At 43.3% G+C, this 16,922-nt stretch overlaps 1 non-coding gene and 2 pseudogenes across 1 annotated transcript; all 3 read left to right on the top strand.

Moving 5' to 3' along the window:
* Positions 1–1,109: 1,109 nt before the first annotated feature.
* LOC120269435 lies at positions 1,110–1,658 on the top strand (annotated as a pseudogene).
* Positions 1,659–7,637: 5,979 nt separating this feature from the next.
* LOC120268732 lies at positions 7,638–8,086 on the top strand (annotated as a pseudogene).
* Positions 8,087–15,754: 7,668 nt separating this feature from the next.
* TRNAY-GUA lies at positions 15,755–15,837 on the top strand. Its single transcript has one exon. It is a non-coding gene; the product is annotated as a tRNA-Tyr (tRNA).
* The last annotated feature ends 1,085 nt before the right edge of the window (positions 15,838–16,922 follow it).

The raw sequence follows: 16,922 nt of genomic DNA, 5'->3' as shown, positions 1-16,922 counted from the left end.
GATGCAATAGTTCGAAAGCCAGCACCACTTGATAGAATAGGTCATTTGGACCGCCATGAGCCAAATGGATGGTGGCGGTGTTCTCAAACGGCGAAGCCTTGGTCTCAAGCCTGAACTCAAGAAACCAATCTTGCATCGGAAGACTGGTGAAATTCTACTTTACGAATGAAAGAGAAAAGTGATACTAGGTAAAATCACCAATGTTGGATTATCCTATATCAGGATTAATAAACAGAATAAAAAAGAAAAACCGAAACCGAAAAAAAAAATATGATATTTGATCAGAAAGTTCATAAAGATTCTTTGAACCCAGGCATTAACACTTGTTGTAGGAAGAATATCAAAAAATTTGAAAAAGAGAGAGGCGGTAGCTGATGTAAGAGTCCCATATTTTGAGCAGAAAAGAAAACGGGTGGGTGGGTCCTATTATCTAGGGAAGGAAGTTGGCCAGCTTTTAAAGCAAGTAAAGTCCAGGAAGAAATATTTCATTCCTTATACAAAGTGATAAGGAAGGAGATCAAAAGAAGGAGACCAGAAAACTAGAACCGAAAGACAAAGAAGAAGATTAAGAAAAAGTCGAGCTTTCCACGGACTCTATGACTGAGGACTTCCTCACATAATTTGAATTTCTTTTGACATTCCACGCTTCGAAATGGATCTTATAAAAATATTTCATATTTTTCTATGATCATCTCCATTTTAGGTATTCGGGGAATCCTCCTTAATATACTGAAATATTCTTATTATGTCAATGCCAATTGAATCAATGTTATTAGTCATGTCAATTCGAACATTTTGATATTTTCTATTTCTTTGGATGATATGATGGGTCAATCATTTGCTTCATTAGTTCCAACAGTGGTAGCTGTGGTATCCACTATTGGATCAGCCATTTTCGTTATTACTTTTCGTGTCCGAGGGACTATTGTTGTTGAATCTATAAATTGCATTCAAGGTTAAACATAACTAGAGGAGAGTGACCAAATACATACGAAGTTATCTTATCCTTTCTTTCTTTTTCCTTTTTATTTGGCTGCGGGGAGCGCATCCTGTCCTAGACAACTTCCCCGTTCCGTTCTTTGAAAGATAGATATGGATAATGTTTCCCAATGAGATTTAGTTCAACGGATATGCTGGATAGAAAGACAATATTTGTTGCTATTCCATCTATTTGTGCATCAAGTCAGAAGAAGATCTTAATCTATAATGAAGAAATGATAGTAGCTCGTTGTTTTATAGGCTTTCTCATATTTAGTCGTAAGAGTTTAGGTAAGACTTTCAAAGTCACTCTCGATGGGAGAATAGAGTCTATTCAGGAAGAAGCGCAGCAATTCTCTAATCCTAACGAGGTCATTCCTCCGAAATTGAATGAACAACAATGATTACGTAGGATCAGCTTGCCAAATTTTGGCACCGTAGTAGAATCATGACCAAAGGCACATTGTGTGCCTAAGTGCGAAAAGACCGTGCAAGCTTTGTTATGCCGAAACCTAAATGTAAAGTCAGCAACACTTCTAAATGCCACTTTTTCCCGTCACATCTGTCTTCAGGACGATATAGTCAAAGGTTTTCACTTCTCAGTGAGTGAAAGATTTGCCCTCGGGTGTACATTGAAAGCTTCTATCATAGAACTAATTCGAGAGGGCTTGGTAGTCTGAAGAAAGGTTCGGGTGGGGGGTTCCATTTGTTAAGAATAAAGAAGAGGAATAGAATCTAATTAAAGTCTTCATGCTAACAAAAGAGCAGATCCAATACACATAAGACTTCTTTTTCTCATGAAAAAAAAAAGCAAGTACTTTAGGAATTTTTTTAAGTAATCTCGGCCAGATATATTTAAGCCTCCGACGGTTCTATATTTTGCCCCTGCTTTTCTTCCGAAGAAGCGGGAGCCTTAGTTAGATTAGATTGACATTTATGGGCGCTCAACCGGTAACCTAACCATCAAGAACAAGTATCCACTTTGATTACAGACTTCTTCGACTAAGCGCTTCATACTTTTTTAAGTTGGATCTACGGTTGGGCTATAACCAGGTGCGTATCACAGAAGGAGATGACCAAAAGACGACCTGTGTGCCTTTTTCTTTTTTTTTAAGAAAAAAAATTCTCAACGCCCTTACGAGGTAGTGATGAGTTAAACTACTCGTGTTGGCATGGAAGTCTGTCCGATAAACTGATTCTATTCTGCTACTAGGGTTCCAAACCTTACCCTTAGTTGTAGAAAGACGTTTCCTTATTAAGAGATGCTCAAGCTATTTATAGTTGGTATTTCTAAGTCAGAAGGTGGGCAAAGAGAAACTCAAAAGTAATTTACTTCAGTCTCAGTATTGAAAGATGTGACTTCAAGAGTTGATTTCGGAAGGTCGTTTACTTCCTGCAAATATTTTTTTGTAAGAACGAAAGTAAATTTTGACAAAACAAAATAAGGCACGATTGATAGACCGTTGGATGAGAATGTTTGAATGGGAATCGTCTTAGCAACAGGCTATAGCCATGAGTAAAAGCTGCTGGGAGAGGAGAAAAAATCTTTCATGAGAGAGGGATGAGCAACTGACGGATTGGGAAAAAAATAGGTAGGCCTTTTGAGCGGTTATTTAGGGGGCTTGATAGCGACCCATCATTCTTCTCTAAGCTGTCAGAGTCCGATCGAAGCGAGCAAGAGATACAGGAATCATTGCTCATAGATGTGAATTGAGAAAGCAAACCCGAATTCTTTTTAATTAGGCTCTCTAGTATGGTCCCTGTCCCTGGTAAGGTCTGATTGTTATCCGCAAGTGTTGTTTTGACCGTGGGAAGATGAACTTTGCTAAAATGCTTATTTTGTTGGGAAAGAGAGGACTTCTGACTCCGAGCCTACCCTATGCAAAAACAAGTTTCAGCTATTGATGTAGCCTCTTGTCGCTACCTACTAGAGGAATCCCTTCTATACCACTCAACAAAAGAAAGGAGAAATCCCATAAGAATCGATGACCTATACTTCAACTAAAGTCACAAGGCAATCAAGAGTTCAAGAGCACAGCACAGAACAGAGGAAATACACATGTTGAAGAATGAAGTCTAAGGTAAAGAAAGAAAGATAGAGTGGGCTTCTAGTTGCTCTGCTTGGATTGGCATGGCTGTCTCCCTTTGCTAGTTGAGGCTCGGCCTTTGACTCTGCTTGCCTCTACTTTTCATGTCAAGCTGGGTATCCTTTTTTTTTAATTGTTTTTCATCTCCTCGGACAAGACCCTGCATAAGTTGAAATCTTAACCTGACTTCCAGAGCTCAGTTGATTGTTGAAGCAATAGCTCTGGATCAAGAGCTGGATGCTTATCTTATTATAAAAAGGGGAAAGGCATAGGCGTAGGCTAAAAGAAAGCATCTTCCTCTGGGCGTGAAGCAGCATGTTAGTGTTTCGTCCCCTACTTTATTTGTTTTCTTCTTTACTGAAAAGGTCAAATGGGTTCCCTCCTTACACAAACCAGATAAGGTTTCGAGTGTCCATCATGTTGATGGATCTTTTCTTGACGGCTTTCTAGTTTAGAGGAAATCTTTCATTAATGGTTCAAACCAATCCGGATTCAGAGTCGACCATTTCTTCTGGCACTTGATCTGAACTTTTTTTACAGTTACGGTGCTTTGCCTCCTCTACTTTTTTTTTGGTATACCACATCTATTATTTTCATCTTCCTCGGCACGTTAAACTGTGATTGATTCCTCAACCAGCTCTGCTTTTGCCTTTATTTAATAGGAGGTTTTTGAACCCCAAACACCATTATTTTTTTCTATGAGATGGGAACTAAGCTAATGCACGAATTGGGTTTTTACTCGGCTTCGCTTTATTTATTAAAAATAAGAAATCACTTCTTTGTCGTCGCTTCCAAGATTTTTTTCAAATGAGCCACCGAAATAAAAAATTTCACTATCTTCCCCTGCTCTCCATCGAAATTCAAAGAAAAGAAAGACTCAGAGCCAACCCCTTATTCAAGGGGATGAATCAGTGTGGGTTAGCTTCGGATTCGTGATAGGTCATATGGGAAAGAGTATGTGGGGTTTTTACTTCCTTAGAGGAGAAGCCAATGAATTGTGTGATCGATAAAGTGGGTAAATAGCTAGTGGCCTGTACCAAAGGTTATCTTGTGCGTCTGTTCGCAGCAGAAAAACTCCTATTTTTCTTGGTGAGGAATCACTCTAGATCTCATGCACAAGGATGGAGAAAGGAGGACACTTGGCTGTAATTGCTACTTTCTGCTGTCCAAAGCATGGTCTCTTAAGATGCATCCATACCCCTGCAAAATCACCTCTAAGAGAACCAATTGTGCGTGTTCAAGCACCACATATCCGGGTCCGGAGGGCACCATGAACACCATGTGGGAGATGGAACAGAGAATTTTACTCGAAATATGCCAAGAGTCTAGGAATTCTCTACTCTTGGGAGCGTCGTCCCACGTGCATCTCGCAAAACTAAGGAATCTAATTCGGTATCCCTAGTGATCATAACTATTATATTATCTCTTCCCATGGCTTATATTGATTTTTGGAAAAATTTGAGAGTTACGCTCACCCGCGGTATACTATTGTACAAAAAGAAAGTGTCCTTCTTCGGATTTGCATAACCCAAAAAAGGGGCTCAGACCCACCTGGTCTCCTTATCCCATGTGAACCGGCCTTTCCTACGAGACCGACATCTGCCAAGGATAGATCTCCACACTTTCTTTGAATAGGAAGACCAAAAAGAATAAGTGATCATGGTCTTCCACGTGCATCCCGCATAAGCAAAGAACTAGATCGACTAATTAGAATACTATACCACAAGAGACCAAGATATCTTGAGTGAGCAGTGCTTTCCGAAGAGCCATCCAAGTAATAAAAAGAAAAACCGAGGTACATGGCTACTAAACCAAACCAATCTAGCCCATTCAACCTTCGACGGAGATTCTATATAAGACTTTCTCATGCGTAATCTATAGAATACTCACCATCCGGGCTTGTCTGTCCACACAATTTAATCACCATGACACTTCATTAGAATTTTTGATATCTTCAACCTCGTCTCAAACTTGATACAAATCAGGTGATAAAGGAAAAAAAGGCATCATTTTCCATCTTCAACAATAAATGCTAACCTAATTGGGCACAAGAACCTGTAACCTAAAATCTGTAGAAGAGTACTATATGGTCGAGCCACATAGCTGTAAACCGTTCCCTATAAGAAAAGATAAAACACAACATTTTCTGCCATGCTAATTTGAAGAGCTTCACTTTTTCTTTTATCAGAGAGGGCTAGGTTGATCATCTCGGAAAGAAAGAAACATTTTCTATTCTAAGCAAAAAAAAATGATGGTATTACCGGATGCTTGAGGAGATAAGGACTAAACATATCCAATACTTCTCATTTCCAACCGCTTAAAAACGAGCTTCAAAGCAAAGAATCACCCTCTTGCTTTTCGCGTTTGCTTGAGGTCATTTTTCTTATTTCTCCATAAGTTCTTTGAGATGTTGCTCTGATTGGGTTGTATTCTCTGAAGCATGAACATCTTCTTTTGTAGTCTTGATCATGCAAGTTCCTATGAGTTCTTCGATAAAAGAGTCCTTCGGTTGAGGGCTTCATCTTTCGGATGCTATCGTTGGATTTGATATAATCTACCCTCTTCGATTTCCTTGCTTTTTCCCTATTTTTCATTAAAGCCCCTCAAAGAAAGCTAACAAACTTCACTTGCCCGGGCTATGTAATGAATCCATCCCTCTTCCGCTTCTGCTCGGTAAACGAAATCTTAAGATTCCTTAAGACCAACATCTGGACAGCTTGAGATTCGGGTAGAGGGATCTCGGTTTATATTAGAACCTCCCTAAATCTACTAACAAAGGCTTTCAAATCCTCTTCGAGGGCGTTGAGCTCATTCCGAAGATCGGCGATGGTTGGCTTCTTGCCAATGAGATAGGATGGTTGAGAAAGTGAGTGGCGAGATCCTCGAAGGATGTGATGCTACCAACCCAACCGGGAGACTCCCGAACCACCTAAATCATTTCCTTCCAAGCTCTACCGGAAGAGATAAATAAGGTTGTCCTTATTATCCTGGGGGAGTGTCGGAAATGAAAAGTAGCAAGTGATGGTGTAGGTCACATTTCCCATCAAACTTCGCTAACTTAGGTATCTTATACCAGGGTGGTAGACTGACATTTGGACAATAGCACATAGTTGCCAGAGAAAATTTTTAAGTTGTAGCTGCTTGGGTTAACTCTATGACCAGTCGCTCGAAATCTTCCCAGGAATTGAAGATCAAAAGATGAGATGCATTCCTGGTTGGATGAGGATGGGCGTTAGGGTTAACCCCAAAGGAGACTCTCTTTCAAATCCTACAGCCGAGGGGATTCGGTAATGGGGTCCTACATTGGGTTGTGAAAGGTAGCCTGAGTTAGGCTGGATAGATAGACCAGGAACATGGGAAGAAGGTTCTTGCTTTGCTAGACGAGGATAACCGTGATTGCGTTGAGAAAAAGAATCGATCGGGTATAGAGGTTGTTGATAACCCAAGTTGGGTTGTGCCTATTGACCGGGGCAGGGGGAGGAAGAGCCAAGTGTTAGTAAATTGAGACAACTGGACATGGTTTGGCCGACCGGTCATGGGTGGAGCATGGCTTTCTTGACCCGATGTCGGATGACAGATCGGGACTCGAGGAGGAGTCGGTAAAGTAGTACGAAAGAAGGGATTTCAGTCTCATTGTCTATTAGTCATTATACTAGTAAAAATTGAAATAAAAATAGCATTCCTTCCCTTAACATCCATAGCAGTAAATGATTCATCCCAATCCGGATGTTCGGGAAGGGCATTAAAGAGATGGTTCGTCAGCAGTCGAGCGAGAGTCGAGCGGCAGTAGAAGGAGTAGGAACTATAGATGCCAAGTAACTAGGCGAGAGGAAGAGAAGCGAGACTACGATTTTGGTTGGCGATGTGGATTGGCCAATTGCATTCATCTTAATATTTCATACGATAGATGCTTAGAGAAAGGGATGAAAGTATTAACTTGCTTACTATGTCAATCACTGTAATGCTCCCAATATATACCTTGACATTTTCAGCATTACACCACCAAGCAAAAGGATGTCCCGCTTCATATAGCAAAGAAGAATTTTTTTATTACATTCCAGATTTGATGGACAAACTTGTTTTTAGGAAGTATAAATCCCTTTTTAATTTCTTGCGCTCTTTGGAAAAAGTGGATTATAAAGATCTAGTATGTTGATCAATATGGTGCAAGGATGACAAAGCGATATTTTTCGTGGGACACATTCCATTTTGTGATTTAAGAACTAATGGAATGGATCGCGAGAGGGCTCGAGATCCCCTCCGTCCACAAAGTCACCGAGCTCGATATGATATTACAGACAGAGATAGGATTTAAATGATTATGAGCATAATGGTGAAGTCTACAAAAAAGTCAAGGGTGCGAAAGGGACTCTTGATCAAATAAAAAGAAACCACCTTTCTTTTTATTTGATTTTATAAGTACCGTAGGTCAGTCATCCATTTTGACGATATTAGTTATTGAAGGAAACAGGGGAGTGGGCTGATAAAGATGGAAAGTAACGATCGCGTAATATCAATTTTTCGGCCTCGTCATCGAAAGCCGCTTCCAATTGCTCAGAAATTCTCAGCTATATGGGGGACTTGGATGGTGAGCAAAAATAATTGATCAAGAAGTTGGTCAACTTTCACTTGATAAATGGTAGAAGAACTAGAGTTCGTGCTGTTGTTTATAGTACTTTTAATCACCCAGCTCGAACTGAACGCGATGTAATCAAACTTATGGTTGACGCCGTAGATAATATAAAGCCCATATGAGAAGTGGTAAAAGTAGGAGTCACAGTACAATTTATGATATCCCCAGGGATTGTAACCGGGGATCATCAACAAACCTTAGCTATTCATTGGATCCTTGGAGTCGCTTTCAAACAACGTATAAGCTAGTGGATAAGCTTTAGAGAAATGTTCATTTGCTCGAGATACTTGGATGCTTACCAAAATAGGGGAATTGCACGTAAGAGAAGAGAGAATCTTCATGGACTAGCTTCCACCAATCAAGTTTCGTGCATTTCAAATGGTGGTAAAGTGATACAACATGAAGAGCTCTTACTCATTCAGTCATATTCGAAGGTTAGAAATGTTTAACCCTTTTCCTTTTATCATCTTCATATAGAAAGAAAGTCGGCCTTCCTCCAACTCCCCCCTTCATTCATTGAGTTGGAGGAATACACAGATCGGCCAGTAATCATTTTGAAGTTCCGGTGGAATCGATCCAGAACCATTCTGAGCTATACCAATCGATAGCGTATGGAAAGGGCTTTGCTCCGTTGGTATAGTAGGTAGAGCCATTTCTTGCCCTTGCCCTTGAGCCTTAGATAAATAACTTAACTGGATAAAACGATTCCTCAATAGGAAAACGAGAAGCTCCAACTGGATCAATTGGAACTGGAACAAGCTATGCTACCTTTGGCTCCGCCTCCGTTCCGGTTTCCGGTTCAGGGTCAACTGGAGCTTGGTCAGGTACTAGAACTACGAGTTCCTTTCTCCCTAACAGTCGAGTAGCTTCCGCTCCTCCTATGTATGAGTATTTCAAAATTGTAAAGATCCTCCTCTAATACGAATGTGTAATCGGAGGATGTTCGCCATGTAGATTCTTGATCCTAGAACGGGGGATGGAATGTGGCTGCTTCTGGGGTTGAAGTTCATGATGATTCTGAAGTTGATGACAGGGTCGCATGCAGGGGTGTGCCCCTATCTCTCCGGGGAGGAAGAGAAGAAGTGCATGGAAGGGTGAAGAATGAACACTCGACTAAAAGGAGAGGGAAAGAGAGAGCAGTATCTTATACACGTATTAACAACCAACCTGAACTGCTTCGGAAGGCTGATGAGTGCGATCCGCAAGTGCACGGAGTCGTCAAGTAATACCTCTCGTGCGAGCACGAGAGGGTCGTATTCCCTGGGCCCAAGGATCTACCCTTACTTCCTCTTCGCTTATTGTCTCAGCCGATGATTCGAAAAGGTTTCTCTAATCTATTAATTTAAATAAGATAACTACAAGTGGAGACTAAAAATACGGAGAGGGGTATAAAAATAAGGGGAAAAGGAACGGTCACGGATGCGGATTCCCTAGGGGCTACTAAAGTGCACAGGATGCTAAGAATGTCATGCAATTGAAGGTTTGGACCTAGAGATTTCCTAGATTAGGTCAACCCGATGGTCACGGCTATTGACCCCTAATCCGGTATAAGTATTGACACAGAATTTCTTCCGATCAAATCCTCATACGGTTGCATTAACAAGTGGGGAAATCGCTAATTAGAGCCGGAACACAACTTGGTCTAGCCCCTAATGGTGGAGGGGTGCATGAATACCCGATGGTCACGGCATATTCGTACATGAATCCCTTCCAAACTTGGTGTGTCTAGTACAAGGGCGATGGTCACGCTACCAAGTACAACCCTAGCAGCTTGGTTTTACGGAGTTCTCATGTAAGCAACACATCAAATGCACCAAGAATGAATCTCAAAACTCAACAATTGCAATAAACAAACTTAAATCATCCAAATACACAAGTTCACCCGAAGGTTCACCGGCATCCGGTGACCTTGGGGTCTACTCGTCCATACAAACAAATCCAAGCAACAAATCCATGCAAACAACTACAAATGGCATAATAAAAACTCCCTCAAACAATGGAAGAAGGAAGACAAGCCAAGCTAGGTGGAAAGAGGCTTCCACGGACGCCGTAATGGGGGCGGCTTCCCTCGCTCGCTCACAAACTCCCAAAGAAGAGATCGATGAAGATCTAGCCAACCGAGCTTCTCCCTTAGATTTCCCTTCTCCAAAAGCGTGTAATCTTGCCTCTCAAAGACGGTGAAAATCGGCTTGAAGAACTCCTCCAAAACTCCTCCTCCTGCCCTAGAAGAAATCAGCTCCTTATATACCCCGTCGGTCCATGCGGGCTCCATGCGGGCGCATGGAGCCCGTGAAGCTCACTGACCAAATGCCCAAAAACCCTGCCGGGTGCTACGAGCTGCTCACTACGTTTTTTGCTACAGGACTTTTTTGCTACATTGTTTTTTTGCTACAAGAACCGAGGCTTGAGAATTCCCGACAGAACCTCACGGGCATCCATGCGGGCGCATGGAGCCCGTGGAAACTCCCACCAAATGGTCGCGAGCAAGAATAATGACCGACTACGAGTGCCGCTACAGTGCCGGGACCCCAAAAATGCTGTTTTTGATGTCGAATTCATTCGATTTGCATTTTTGAGCATTGTTTGACTCATTTAAGACCTGCAACACCGAAATAACAAATTTAGACATAAAAACGGGGCATCAATTCGTTAACATGTTCACAAATAATACACGATTAATACATATAAAATACATACATTTAGGCGTTTATCAACTATCCCCGACTCCTTAGGTGATGAAAGAGCATGAACTAATCTCTAAACCGATGGACTTATCTGAGAAATGAGATTGGTTAGCTGCTCCCTCAAAATATTGGTTCATTGACCGGGCATCGAAATCTTCGAACCATCGCCTTACAGCCCGAGGTTCCCAAAAAAACCAATTCCTCTTGAATCGAATATTTGTATTTGATCCAACATCGATCAGAGAATGCCTATGGAATTTTCATAGATGTGGTTCGCCCATCACCCGGTTGCTTACTGATCCCTCCGGTAGAGGGATCAGGGGGAAAGGGATAAGCCTAGATGTAACTCCATCGATACAACGTATTGAGCGACTTCAATGAAGAGGGAGATGCTCCTTTATTTGATTGGAAATGATGAGTCGACAACTCCGAATCATAAGCTATTGACAACTAACTAAACTACTCCGCATGAGGGGTGAAATATTCTGCCTTCCTTTGAGTATACACGCTTTCTCACTAAATGGGGGAAGGTAAGATTCAATATCCCACCCAGAAAGACGTGTTTTCCATTTTTTAAATAAGGCATGTAAGCCTCTTTGTCCCTCGCGGTGCGGTAGCAGAAGCATTATCAGCTCTCGAATGAAGTAAAGTCTTTCTCTCCCTGGCTCTCCTGCCCAATTTTTGATCTTTCTGCGCCCAATCCAACAACGCTTGAGTGGTTACCCCTCCTTCCGAGATGTGTCATGATCCGGACTGAGATGAACAGCTCCCGAAGAAGATAAAGCTACCGAGATGGGAATTAGGAGCTGCTCTTCCGGCCAAGAAAGCGATTGAGAAAGCCAACAATTCTTTCTATCCAAATCTTTATTCCAAATATCTTAGATCGAACATCACTAGCCTTAGAACCATAATTCACAACTCACTCCCTACCGATAAGAGGGGCCTCCGTCCAACCTCGAGAGTCTTAAATGCTCCTTCCATCCAGCAAAGCATGATAGTTTCATTTTATGGTCAGAACTCAATCCCAGTCTGGGGATGGTGAATTAGACTCAGCCTGTGCGGGCCTTATACCTAATACACAGCTTGGAAATTTTCATTGAGCTATGATTATCCAGCAAGTACTGTTGGGATAGTAGAGGCGTTGTATCTGTGGCACCAACATAACATTTAGTAACTATAGGATTACTGGTTTTCTTAATTCTTAAGATTTTTGTTATAGATTAGCCTGTTGTGATCAGAAGCAGAGAACACATTACATTAGTAGCGGGTTCTGAAGCGGGTATCAACCTTTTGTTTTCGGCCAACAACATCTACTCATATCCAGCTTCATGTTATTTTTTAACACAGCGATCAGCAAGCGGGGGAGAGTCAAATAAAGTACAACACATAACTGATGAGGTGGGGCACGCCAAAGCAACCGGGTACCCCAGAGGGGTTAGTACTCAAGCGCTGGCGCCTTCTTTTTTTTAAAGGTGAAAACGCAAAAAACTACAGCGCTAATAGCTAGGGCTTTCACCCTTGCTTGTTCTTTCGCACCTTGCGCTTAATCCCTTGCTTGTTTGCCCTCGGGCGCACTAGCGCACTACGGCTTTGATGCTGGACTTTGCTGGGTTAGGGAGAAGCAAGTCGTACCTTAGATTGACCAGGAGACATCAAAAAAAGAATTCTTGGCATCGAGAGAAAGACGAGATTCCTTAAGTTATTCAGTGAGTGCTTTCTTTTTTTTGGCTTGTCTTGGAAAAAGAAAATGAAATACGAACAACCGTGCTGGTCATAATAGATCGACTTGAATACTGGAGCAAGAAGATGCATTCAAGTTCCATTTCAGGGAAGGACGACATACCATGATACTTTCTATTTTATCGAGCCTTGCTTTTGTCTCTGGTTTGATGGTTGTACGTGCTAAAAATCTGGTACATTCTGTTTTGTTTCCCATCCCAGTCTTTGGTGACATTGCTGGTTTACTTCTTTTGTTAGGTCTCGACTTCTCCATTTTGACAAAAAACCCATAGTTCAATAGCTTTGCGTCCTCTATCTCGATCATGATTTCCCTATCCCCAGAGATAAAGGAAAGGTCCTACCATTTTTGGCAGGTTGTGGGTGAGGAGGGATTCGAACCCCCGACACCATGGTTCGTAGCCACGTGTTCTAATCCTCTGAGCTACAGGCCCACCCCGTCTCCACTGGATCTGTTCCTGAGAGTACCCTCAAAAAGGAACGTTTCCTATCCTCAGCTATTTCGGGTTAAGAAGATGTGAAAGCACATTTCTCTCTATAAGACTATAAGAACAGTGCGTTCCGAGGTGTGAAGTGGGAGAGAAGAGATGTCATAATTGGGGTTTTGAATAAGGCAACCTTTGCATTTTTTCTTTTTATATTTTTCCTATTTTCCTTTTTCTTTTAAAGGGATGTTAAACTTTTTCTTATTCTGGCGTCGAGCTATTTTAACCATCAAGTTCGGGGATGGATTAGTGTGGTTCCTCTACGCCTAGGACACCAGAATATTGAATTATGAGCGAAGAAAGGATTAGAGAAAAGCATATTGGCTAGTGATTGTGAGGCCCCAATTCTTACTTGAAGGGACACCAAAGGCCTCTACCCTTCCATCCCTTGAATAGATAGAGAAGGAGGGCGGGGCTTTTTTTTTGTTTTTTCATGTTGTCAAACAGTTGAGCAATAAAAATAAATGGCTAGTGCCTGATCGAGTTGATCAGGTCATGTAGGAACAAGGTTCAAATCTCTCGGTCTGTTAGGATGCCTCGGCTGCATACATCACTGCACTTCCACTTGACACCTATCATAATGATAAATGGCTCATCTCGTCGTGACCTTATCTTAGATTCCTAATACTTCTGTCGCTCCATCCCCGCTGGGGCAGAGAACTAGTCACTGTCTCGGCTGTGCTACCGGAGGCTCTGGGGAAGTCAGAATAGGAGAGCACTCATCTTTGAGTGGGCTTACTACTTAGATGTTTTCAGCAGTTATCCGCTCCGCACTTGGCTGGGTTTACCATGGGCACGATAACTGGTACACTAAAGGTGCGTCCTTCCCGGTCCTCTCGTACTAGGGAAACATCATCTCAATGCTCTAATGCCCGCACCGAATATTGACCGAACTGTCTCATGAAGTTCTGAACCCAGCTCACGTAATGTACCACTTTAATGGGTGAAAAGCCCAACCCTTGGAACATACTACATCCCCACATAGTGAAGAGCCCACATCGAGGTGCCAAACCTTCCCGTCGATGTGAACTCTTTTGGAAGATCAGCCTGTTATCCCTAGAGTAACTTTTATCCGTTGAGTGACGGCCCTTCCACTCAGCAATGTCGGATCACTAAGGCTGACTTTCATCCCTGCTAGACGGGTGGGTATTGCACGCCTCCATTACCCTTTGGGAGGCCTACACCCCATAGAAACTCTCAACCTGAGACTGTCCCTTGGCCCGTAGGTCCTGACACAAGGTTAGAATTCTAGCTCTTCCAAAGTGGTATCTCACTGATGGCTTGGGCTCCCCGGAAGGAGGCCTTCTTTGCCCTCCACCTAAGCAGCTCAGGAATGGACCAAAGCCAATCCCAGGGAACAATAAAGCTTCATAGGGTCTTTCTATCTAGGTGCAGGTAGTCCGCATCTTCAGAAACATGTCTATTTCACCGAGCCTCTCTCCGAGACAGTGCCCTGATCATTATGCCTTTTGTGCGTGTCGGAACTTACCCGACATTGAGACCTCGCCAAACTTAGGCTATCTCATGGTACTATACAGTACTAATGAAAGACAATGTTTGGATAGATATTATCGGTGCTCCATAGTTGGTAAGACACTGGAGAGTGAAGTAGGGTGATTCTGATGTAATGCTGAAGAAATTCGACTCTATTTGGTATAGGCCTCCAATCCTATCACCGTCCTATCCGAACTCGTAACTAGCTTTCGTGGGGTTTATTAGTTGGTATTTCCGGGTGCAGCTCGGTGATGTTACCGTTAGGGCATAGCACACCTACGAACTCAATCGGGCACCTTGGTTCCGGCTCAAGGTGTGTTTTCAGCCCTAAGCCGGAGGGGAATAGAAGCCGTGATCAAACTCCTTGTGAGTATTCATGGGTTGAGGTTCCTAAAGCATCTGACATATAAGAACTTGCCTACCTAGAATCATAATGAGGGAAGCTCAGCCTGTGTCCTGGCCTATCAACCCGAAAGAGGAAGCAGATTCAAGTCCCCTAGTCAATCTAGTCAAAGGGAAGTCGAGACAAGTCAAATTCTAACTCGAGCGCTTAGGAAAGCCGGATGATTCAAAAAACAAAAGATGATATTACTCCCGCTCTATTCCAGCCCTTTCGCTTGTTTTCAAGTAAAGGCCTTCCGCCTCGAGCCAATGTCGCTAGGCCGAAGTTGCTCGAACGACCTTCAACAATGAGATTTGGAAATCAAATTCTTTCTCCACCGCTTCCCGACGAATGATTGATAGGGAAGGGATTGCCTGGCTTCCCTACATCCGATCGACTCATACCTCCCAGACCTCTATCTCCGGGATCTCATTCAATAGATCCAACCAATTTCTAGGGTAGATAGAAGAGTTCGTCCCCTACTTCTTCCTTTTGCTCCACTGGGCACCAAAGATCAAGAATTCGAGAAAGAAAGATTGTAAGATGGGTTTAGCAGCTCGAAGGAAAGATGAACAGACCCCGATCGGTCATAAAGGAAGGCAGCATGGAAGCTACTACTTAACAAAGGCCGACCACTACGACTCACTGTTCTCTTTCACCTAGCGGTGCATCGGGGCCTATTTTTTTATCTATACACCTCTTATTCAGGAAGGTTAACTTACCCTTTCCTTTTTTCTTAAAGCACGGATCCCGCCAGCCCACTCCCAAGCCCAGATCTCCGTCTTCTCTTTCGTGGTCTGAACCTAAATGAAATCCAACCCCTACTGAGATAAAGACAGGCCGCCTATCGGGCATCCAAATGTTAGGTCATCTGTGTACTGCAGTGCATATCGGGCGATTAGTCCCAATTTGGTTCGTAATCCATTTGTTTAGGTATATGTTCGCTAGAAGAGGAGATAGGTTCCATCCCTTTTCGTGCATTTTTGTATTCGCGGACTTTCCAAACCAGGCTTCACATCAATGACGAAATCGGTCATCGGTAACTATTCTGAGTCATTCCGTCATCTTATCCCGCCTGAGAAATTCCAAGCATTTCCTCACGCACAGGCCTATGGCCTTAAGCAAAGCCCCTTCATCAATGTCTCGAAATTTCTTGTTCTAGTTTTCAAGATTATTGAACTTACTTTAATGGTTGGTTTGGTTGAGTCCCAGAAGAACGAACGCCGCCATCCTTCTTATTCAGGAACCTTTGAGGGGGGCGTCGGCCCGGGAAGGGGAGAGTGGCCGAGTGGTCAAAAGCGACAGACTGTAAATCTGTTGAAGGTTTTCTACGTAGGTTCGAATCCTGCCTCTCCCACTTGTTGTGGACTTAAGAGAAGAGAAAGAAAGTAGGCGTCAGCGTAGGAGGGCCAACCGAGCGAAGCTCTTTCTTTTTTGTTTTGTGGCCGTGAAGTTCAATTGTATCGTATGCTAGTTAGAGAGGTTGGCGGACTACTACGATCTATAGAGATTCCCCATCTATATCCAATCCCATCCCAACGAGACGAGAATAGAAGCGAATCGCTTCCGGCCTCGGCTTGTAGTCTCTGCAGTCGGCACACGCACGCGCCCGCCCGCCAGAATGCCTCCTTGGTTCGGGACGAAGCCAAGCGATACATACGATAGACGAAGGAAGCGCCCACCCTGCAGGAGGGCGCGCGCCCTTACGTTTATCAGTTGCAAACTCCAGCTTCGAAGCCTTAGCTCTGTACTGTAGTTTTGAAGCAAGAAGCAAACAAGCAAGGGCGAAAGCCGTTTTGAATTGAAGCTGGGGAAGGAAAGGAAAGTTTGATCGAGGATTGGAGAGGAGAGGTGGATGGAATAAAAAGCTCGGGATGGATTTAGGAGTCTTTGTGCGAGCCGTATGCGGTGAGAGTCGCACGTACGGTAACGAGGGGGGTTCGCGTCTATACGTGTAGTGTGGTGGTTGGGCCTACCCACCCTATTTGTTCCATGATCTATGGGTCTACTGGAGCTACCCACTTCGATCAATTAGCCAAGATTTTGACCGGATACGAAATCACTGGTGCTCGATCTAGTGGTATTTTGATGGGGATTCTTTCTATCGCTGTAGGGATCCCTATTCAAGATCACTGCAGTTCCTCTTCGGGCGGCTGTAGGGACGGACGGCCCCCTATAGGTAGTAGGGTAGGATGGGTGGTACCGCTCAGATTGCGGCCAATCCTCCCTAACTGCGCGCAGGCCGGGCTTAGAGCGCGTGAAACTCATCACTACCTCGTAAGGGCGTTGAGACCATAGCATGTTACACAAAAGCGCCGCTTTCTCTGTAGTGTTGTCACACAGCTGCCCGACTAGAAGAGCTACTCGCTCTGTAGTGTTGTCACACAAGATAAGCACGCCGCCCGCCTGCTGGCCGGGCGAATCGAAGTTATCTTCCGGTCA

Source organism: Dioscorea cayenensis, chromosome 9 (assembly GCF_009730915.1).
Source record: "Dioscorea cayenensis subsp. rotundata cultivar TDr96_F1 chromosome 9, TDr96_F1_v2_PseudoChromosome.rev07_lg8_w22 25.fasta, whole genome shotgun sequence".
NCBI lineage: Eukaryota > Viridiplantae > Streptophyta > Magnoliopsida > Dioscoreales > Dioscoreaceae > Dioscorea > Dioscorea cayenensis.
This window is presented reverse-complemented; position numbering and strand designations above follow the sequence as displayed.